This window comes from Theropithecus gelada, chromosome 10 (assembly GCF_003255815.1).
Source record: "Theropithecus gelada isolate Dixy chromosome 10, Tgel_1.0, whole genome shotgun sequence".
Classification (NCBI taxonomy): Eukaryota; Metazoa; Chordata; class Mammalia; order Primates; family Cercopithecidae; genus Theropithecus; species Theropithecus gelada.
The window spans coordinates 26,741,721-26,749,077 of record NC_037678.1 but is presented as its reverse complement, the minus strand read 5'-3'; the positions used below and the strand labels follow the sequence as shown (position 1 = coordinate 26,749,077).

General features: G+C 47.9%; 1 pseudogene; it reads left to right on the top strand.

Annotated features, from left to right (window-relative positions):
* The first annotated feature begins 6,202 nt into the window (after nucleotides 1–6,202).
* Nucleotides 6,203–7,357, top strand: part of LOC112632386 — a 43,256-nt pseudogene continuing 42,101 nt past the window's right edge.

Here is a 7,357-nt window from a genome sequence, read left to right as displayed (position 1 = left end):
TCCGCCCGTCTCGGCCTCCCAAAGTGCTGGGATTACAGGCTTGAGCCACCACGCCTGGCCAGTGGGGATGTGTTTTACTCAAGGCCTCACTATTGATGGGATTTGGGCTCCGACATGTGCACGGGTGACTGCCTGGCAGTCCTAGGACATGGAGATTTTCTCAGATGCTTGGCACAGAAAGTCACCGGCCATCTTTGGAGGAAGCATCATTTTTGGGAAACACTTCTCCATTGGATCCTGAGCCTCAGGTGGAAAACCAGGTCCTGTGTTGGGAATTTCTCTGGGAGGCTCCCTGGGTCTGGGGCTCCAGCTGCTCTCTGAGAAGAAGGTGTGAGGGGAGAGAACATGGCCCAGCCACACCCAGCCCCTCCTGCATGGTTCCTGCTGAGCAGGGTGTTAGAGGGGTGGGGGCCCCAGCAGTGGTCAGGCCTGTGTTTCTGCGGGTGGGGCCAGGGAGAGACCCTTGGGGCATCCCAGGGAGTCTCTCCCATGGCTCCTGTTTGACTTTGCTGTGGCTGCTGCTGTCACAAATGACCCCTAATTTAGAGGCTTAAAAAATCGCACTTTGATTCCCTGGTCTGGAGTCAGACGTCCAAAATGAATCCTAGAGTGCTAAAATTAGGGTGCCAGCCCAGCCAGGCTCCTTTTGAGGGCTCTGGGGAGAATCGATTTCCAGGATTTTTCCAGCTTTTAGAGGACACCCTGGGCTCCTGTCCCCGTCCTCCTACTTTAAAGTCAGAGCTCAGCATCTTCAAATCTCTCTCCCACTCTTCTCTTTCTCTCCCCACCCCCCACCGTCTTCTCTCACCCTCGCTCCTTCTCTTCTTTTCTTTTTCTCCAGCCCTACACCTGCTCTCACTCTGACCCTCCTGCCTCTTTCTTTCCCTTATAAGGACCCCACCTTGGACCCACCCAGATAACCCAGGATCATCTTCCACCTCAAGCTCCTTCACATCCTCACATCTGTAAAGTCCCTGTGGCCACACAACACAGCACATGGACAGGTCCCGGGACTGGGACACAGCCGTCCCTGGACCCTAATTCAGCCACCCACAGCTCCTTTCCCTCCTTCCTCTCTCCTCCAGGTATAAGAAGGGAATGCAGAGAGGTTGGTCAATGAATACACACAGTTAGATGCAAGGGATGTGTTCTAATGTTGGATAGCAGAGTAGGGTGACTATGGTTAGCAATAACGTATTGTATATTTTAAAATAGCTACTAGAGAGAACTCGAAATACACTCAACATATATAAATGATAAATACTCAAGGCCATACCCCAAATATCCTGACTTGATGATGACATGGTGGATGCACGGAACCAAACAGCACATGCACCTCATAGAAATGTCCAATATTATGTATCAGTATAATATTTTCTATGAATAAGAAAGGCAAAAAAAGAAGTTAAGCATAAATTAGGCATTTGACTTAGCAATTCCAGCCCTAGGAATTTATCTAGAAGAAATGAAAGCATGTGTTCCAAAACGAGGTGTACATAAATGTTCTCAGCAGCCTCATTCACTACAGGCAACAACTGGAAACAACCCAAGTGTCCGTCAGCTAGAGAATGGATAGACCCATGTGGTCTTGTGTACAGTGGAGTGCTGCTCAGTTATACAAAGAAAAGAAACTATGGATACAGGCCATAGGAGGGATGAACTTCAAAACATTACAGTAAGTGAAAGAAGTAAAACTCCATGAGGGAAGTTGGTGGGTATGGACATATTTTTGAACTGGCTGAATTTTACTGTGTTCATTGGGGTATTAGGTATTGAGTCCCTGTTGACCAGGTGCTGTGGTAGGTACGGCCATTAGAGAAATGAGAAGCAGACGCCATCTCCATTGTGATGAGACTCACCCCATCAGCCGTTTCTGAACACTCAGGTACCTCAACTCTCACTGCTCACATTTGCAGGCTTTACTTAATGCCACTTAAATCTCCCTATTCCCCAAGTGTTCTTTCTTTTTTTCTTTTTTCTTTTTTTTTTTGAGACGGAGTCTTGCTCTGTCGCCCAGGCTGGAGTGCAGTGGCCGGATCTCAGCTCACTGCAAGCTCCGCCTCCCAGCTTTATGCCATTCTCCTGCCTCAGCCTCCTGAGTAGCTGGGACTACAGGGGCCCGCCACCACGCCCAGCTAGTTTTTTGTATTTTTTTAGTAGAGATGGGGTTTCACCGTGTTAGCCAGGATGGTCTCGATCTCCTGACCTCGTGATCCGCCGGTCTTGGCCTCCCAACGTGCTGGGATTACAGGCTTGAGCCACTGCGCCCGGCCTCTTTTTTCTTTTCTTTTTTTTTGTTTTAGACAGAGTCTTGCTCTGTCACCCAGGCTCCAGTACAGTGGCACCATCTCAGCTCATTGCAACATCTGTGTCCTGGGTTCAAGCAATTCTCCTGCCTCAGCCTCCCAAATAGCTTGGATTACAAGTGCCCACCACCAAGCCTGGCTTATTTTTGTATTTTTAGTCGAGACAGGGTTTTACCATGTTGGCCAGGCTGGTCTCGAACTCCTCCGGACCTCAAGTGATCTGCCCACTTAGTCCTCCCAAAGCATTGGGATTACAGGCAAGAGCCATCACACCCGGTCCCCAAGTCTCCTTTCTTTCCAACTCCCCTTATAAGGCACAGCTTTTTAAAGCAATCCCTGCCATATCCATGCCTTCAATTGTTTTTTATGTGCTCTGATGACAGACAATAAAATTTAAATATTGTTTTTATATAACAGCTTTATTTTACATGACACCTCATTCACGACGATCGTAAATTCAAAGTTACTCTAAGAAAGTAGTAACTAATAGGTTGTCATAAGAAAATGATGACTAAAATTTAGTATGTAAATTTTAGGAAATTTCATAAATGGTGTGTATTTTTTAAAACATGAGTTGTGATGTCACAGAATGGACTTAGCCTATAGAAGTTTCTATCCAACTTTCTAACTTTCTATCAGAGAACTCCATTTTTTTTTTTTTTTTTTTTTTGGAGACGGAGTCTCGCGCTGTCGCCCAGGCTGGAGTGCAGTGGCCAGATCTCAGTTCACTGCAAGCTCCGCTCCTGGGTTTACGCCATTCTCCTGCCTCAGCCTCCCGAGTAGCTGGGACTACAGGCGCCCGCCACCTCGCCCGGCTAGTTTTTTGTATTTTTTAGTAGAGATGGGGTTTCACCGTGTTAGCCAGGATGGTCTCGATCTCCTGACCTCGTGATCCGCCCGTCTCGGCCTCCCAAAGTGCTGGGATTACAGGCTTGAGCCACCGCGCCCGGCCTAGAGAACTCCATTTCAATGTAATACTTAAGAGTCCAAAACTATCTTTTTTTTTTTTTTTTTTTTTTTTTGTTGGAATTTTTTTCTTTTGGCCAGGCTAGAGTGCAGTGGCACGATCTCGCTCACTGCAAACTCCACCCCCCAGGTTTAAGTGATTTTCCTGCATCAGTCTCCCGAGTAGCTGGGATTACAGGCGCCTGTCATTGCGCCCAGCTAATTTTTTATAATTTTAGTACAGATAGGGTTTCACCATGTTGGCCAGGCTGGTCTCGAACTCCTGACCTCATAATCCACCCAGCTCGGCCTCCCAAAGTGCTGGGATTACAGGCATAAATCATTGTGCCCAGCTGAAAACTATCTTATTCCCCATATCGCTTCCTCTTCCTACATTCTCTGTGTAGGAGAAAGTCGCTGTTATTTACCCAGTCCTTCCAACTAGAGCCTTAGCAGCCTGTTTTTCCTTTTACTTCCCCTGTTCTTCCACATCTAATGAGCTAACACTTCCTGTTCTGTCTCCCAAATGATCACAAAACTTTTCCATCCACTTTAGTCATTTCCACTGCCTTTAGCCTTATCTGTTCTCCCAGACGAACATAATGTCTCTCTCTCTTTTTTTTGAGACAGAATCTCTCTCTGTTGCCCAGGCTGGAGTTCAATGGTGTGATCTTGGCTCACTGCAACCTCCACCTCCTGGGTTCAAGTGATTCTCCTGCCTTAGCCTCTCAAGTAGATGGGACTACAGGCACCCGCCACCACGCCAGGTTAATTTTTGTATTTTTAGTAGAGATGGGGTTTCACCATGTTGGCCAGGCTGGTCTCGAACTCCTGACCTCAAATGATCCAGCCACCTTGGCCTCCCAACATAATGTCTCTTAATTGGTCCCATTGCTTCCATCGGTCCTTCTCTATTGTGCAGAGAGACCTCACTGCAAACACATCTGATAGAGACTCCTCACTTCTGTGTGGTTCAGTGACTCTCATGTTTCCGGAACAAAATTTAAACTCTATTTAAACTCTAGTGCTGGACAGTGAATGAGCCTTTGTATTCCAGGTTCATCCACTGTTCAGCAGTGTAGCCTCAGACAACTGAACTCTAAGCCTTTGTTTGCTCATCTGCCTGAACTCACTGAGCGGTTGTGGGACCTTGGGGAAGTTATTTGACTTTTCCAAAATGTGTACAATGGGACTGTTTCTGAGGGTTAAATGAGTATGCCACAGTTGGAACACTGTCAGGCACATAATGCTTGCCAGATGTTGACTGTTCACCTTTATCCTATGAGGCCAATGGTACCCCACTGTGGGGTTCTCAATTTTGTATAAGAAAATAAAACTTTATGATTTGTTAGTGAAAGAAATATCTGAGGCCAGAGGTGGTGGCTCATGCCTATAATCCCAGCACTTTGGGAGGCCACGGCGGGCTAGTCATCTGAGGTCAGGAGATCAAGACTAACCTGATCAACATGATGAAACCCTCATCTCTACTGAAAATACAAAAATTAGCCAGATGTGATGGTGTGCACCTGTAGTCCCACCTACTCGGGAGGCTGGTGCTGGAGAATCGTTTGAACCTGGGAGGTGGAGGTTGCAATGAGCTGAGATCATGCCACTGCACTCTAGCCTGGTGGACAGAGCAACACTCCATCTCAAAAAATAAATAAGTAAATAAAATAAATATCTGAGTACCCCTGTCATGGAAAGAAGAAACAGAGGGAGAAAAGGGAGTTGGTAGGTCCTAGCATTATAGAGCTGGGAAGGATGTGTTCAGTCCCTATTTTATAGACCAGGAGGGGAAAGTGTGATGTGTCCCAGGCTGGCATTCAGGATACACAGCCATGACTCTCTATTGAGAGTGGGACCAGGGCCCTGGGGGTAGCTATGATCAAGTTGCAGACAAGAACTAACACTTGTAGGACAGAAGAGAAGCATTTAGTTAGAAAAGCAGTCAAAAATTTGTGTATAACTGCATTTGGTAAACAAATTAAAGCTGTCAAACTCAGAAAAACAGAAATGCTGGTGGAACTGACTTTAGTAACTGAGGTTTTCTTTCTTTTGTTTTGTTTTGTTTTGTTTTTCAGACAGTTTCACCTTTGTCACCCAGGCTGGAGTGCAATGGTGCGATCCTGGCTCACTGTACAACCTCCGCCTCCTGGATTCAAGCAATTCTCCTGCCTCAGTCTCCTGAGTAGCTGGGATTACAGGTGCCCGCCACCACACTGAGCTAATGTTTTGTATTTTTAGTAGAGATGGGGCTTCACCATGTTGGCCAGGCTGGTCTCGAATTCCTGACCTCAGGTGATCCACCCCCCATCAGCCTCCCAAAGTACTAGGATTATAGGCGTGAGCCACCGCTCCTGGCTGTACCAGGGTTCTCTATTGAGTTTATTACTAAGGGTGACTTCCAATAGCAACCGCCCTGCACTTTTCTCAGAACTGGAAAGCTCAGGCAGCCCAGGGTGAATAAAAGCCTGAGTAGTGCAGTCAGCACAGAGGGGCAGGGTGGCCACAAGATGGGCAGCAGCAGGGATGGGCATTGTGAGGCCTTGGGTGGGGCTGTGGGGCTGGATATTGTGAGTCACTAGCCTGGCCTGGCTGTTTCCTGGTAACCAGGTGACATAGGAAGCTTTGTGGGTTATAGACATCAGCCAGGGCCAGCAGCCCTCAGTCGGAAGCGGGTAGTAGTAGTAGTAGGAGGAGCTCCGACTGTGCTGTGTCCCAGCAGTTTTTGTGCCTCTCGGCACTTGTTGTGTTCATTTATTTTTCAGAGAAGATAGTAGGTCCCCAACCTCGTAGACCAGGCAGTTTGGGAGGTCGTGACTGAGGCCCCAGATCTGCCTGGAGTCAGGCTGCTTCTACAAGTGCTGTGCCAGCCTCAGTACTGTGGCTCCTCGGGCAGCACCGTTTCAGTTTCATCAAAGGCTCAGGCAGGAGTGGAGTGTGGGTGCCCGATGGGGTGTATACTGACCTGTTGCATCGACTCCAGCTGTGGCTGGTGCAGGGGGGAGGAGGAACCCTGTTATGAATCTGATATTTATGAGGCTGTGGCTGCTGCAACATCAGAATCCACTACTGTAGAGCCTGGCAAGCTGGATGTGGGAGCCACCGAGGGCCACGACCTGCAGCACATCAGCAACCAAAAGATGCCCACAGGTAAAAATGCCATGGGTGCCATTTACTCTCTGGCACACTGTGGCTACCCTCACCCCCTTCCCATAGCCTCATCCCCAGAGACATCCTCAGCTTCCAGCTCCCTCCTGCCCATAGCCAGCTCTCCCAGATCTGGGGCATGGGGGCAAAGGCTGACTCTGCCTCTTGTCTTTGTCGTTGAGGCTTTTTGATCCAGAAAAGGGACAGCCCTTTTCTCAATGAAAATTCAAATACCCCAATCCCCATCCCATTCTCTAGCCGACCTATCCAGCCAGTTTGGTACCTAAATGAAGGAACCAGGTAAGGGTCAGATTGTTTCTTTTCTTCCATCCCTTAAGGTAGCTTATTTTTATTTTATTTATTTATTTAATTAATTTATTTAGATGGAGTCTCGCTCTGTTGCCCAAGCAGTAGTGCAGTGGTGCGATCTCTGCTCACTGCAACCTCTGCCTCCCGGGATCAAGCGATTCTCCTGCCTCAGCCTCCGCAGTAGGGACGACAGGTGCCCGCCACCACGTCTGGCTAATTTTTTATATTTTTAGTAGAGATGGGGTTTCACCATGTTAGCCAGGGCAGTCTCTATCTCCTAGCCTCGTGATCCACCTGCCTTAGCCTCCCAAAGTGCTGGGATTACAGGCATGAGCCACCGCACCCAGCCCCTAATTTAATTTTTTTTTTTTTTAAGTTCCGAGATACATGTGAGGATGTACAGGTTTATTACATGGGTAAAAGTGTGTCATGGTGGTTTGCTGCACCTGTCAATCCATCACCTAGGTATGAAAGCTTGCGTGCATTAGCTGTTTATCCAGATGCTCTCCCTTCCCCTGGCCCCTGACAGGCCCCCAGTGTGTGTTGTTCTCCTCTCTAACACTGTACATAGTCTAAGACCACTACCTTGCTGATGACAAATCTAAGTGATGGGTCGCGGGGGACTCTCTTGCCTGTTTTTGTCTGGA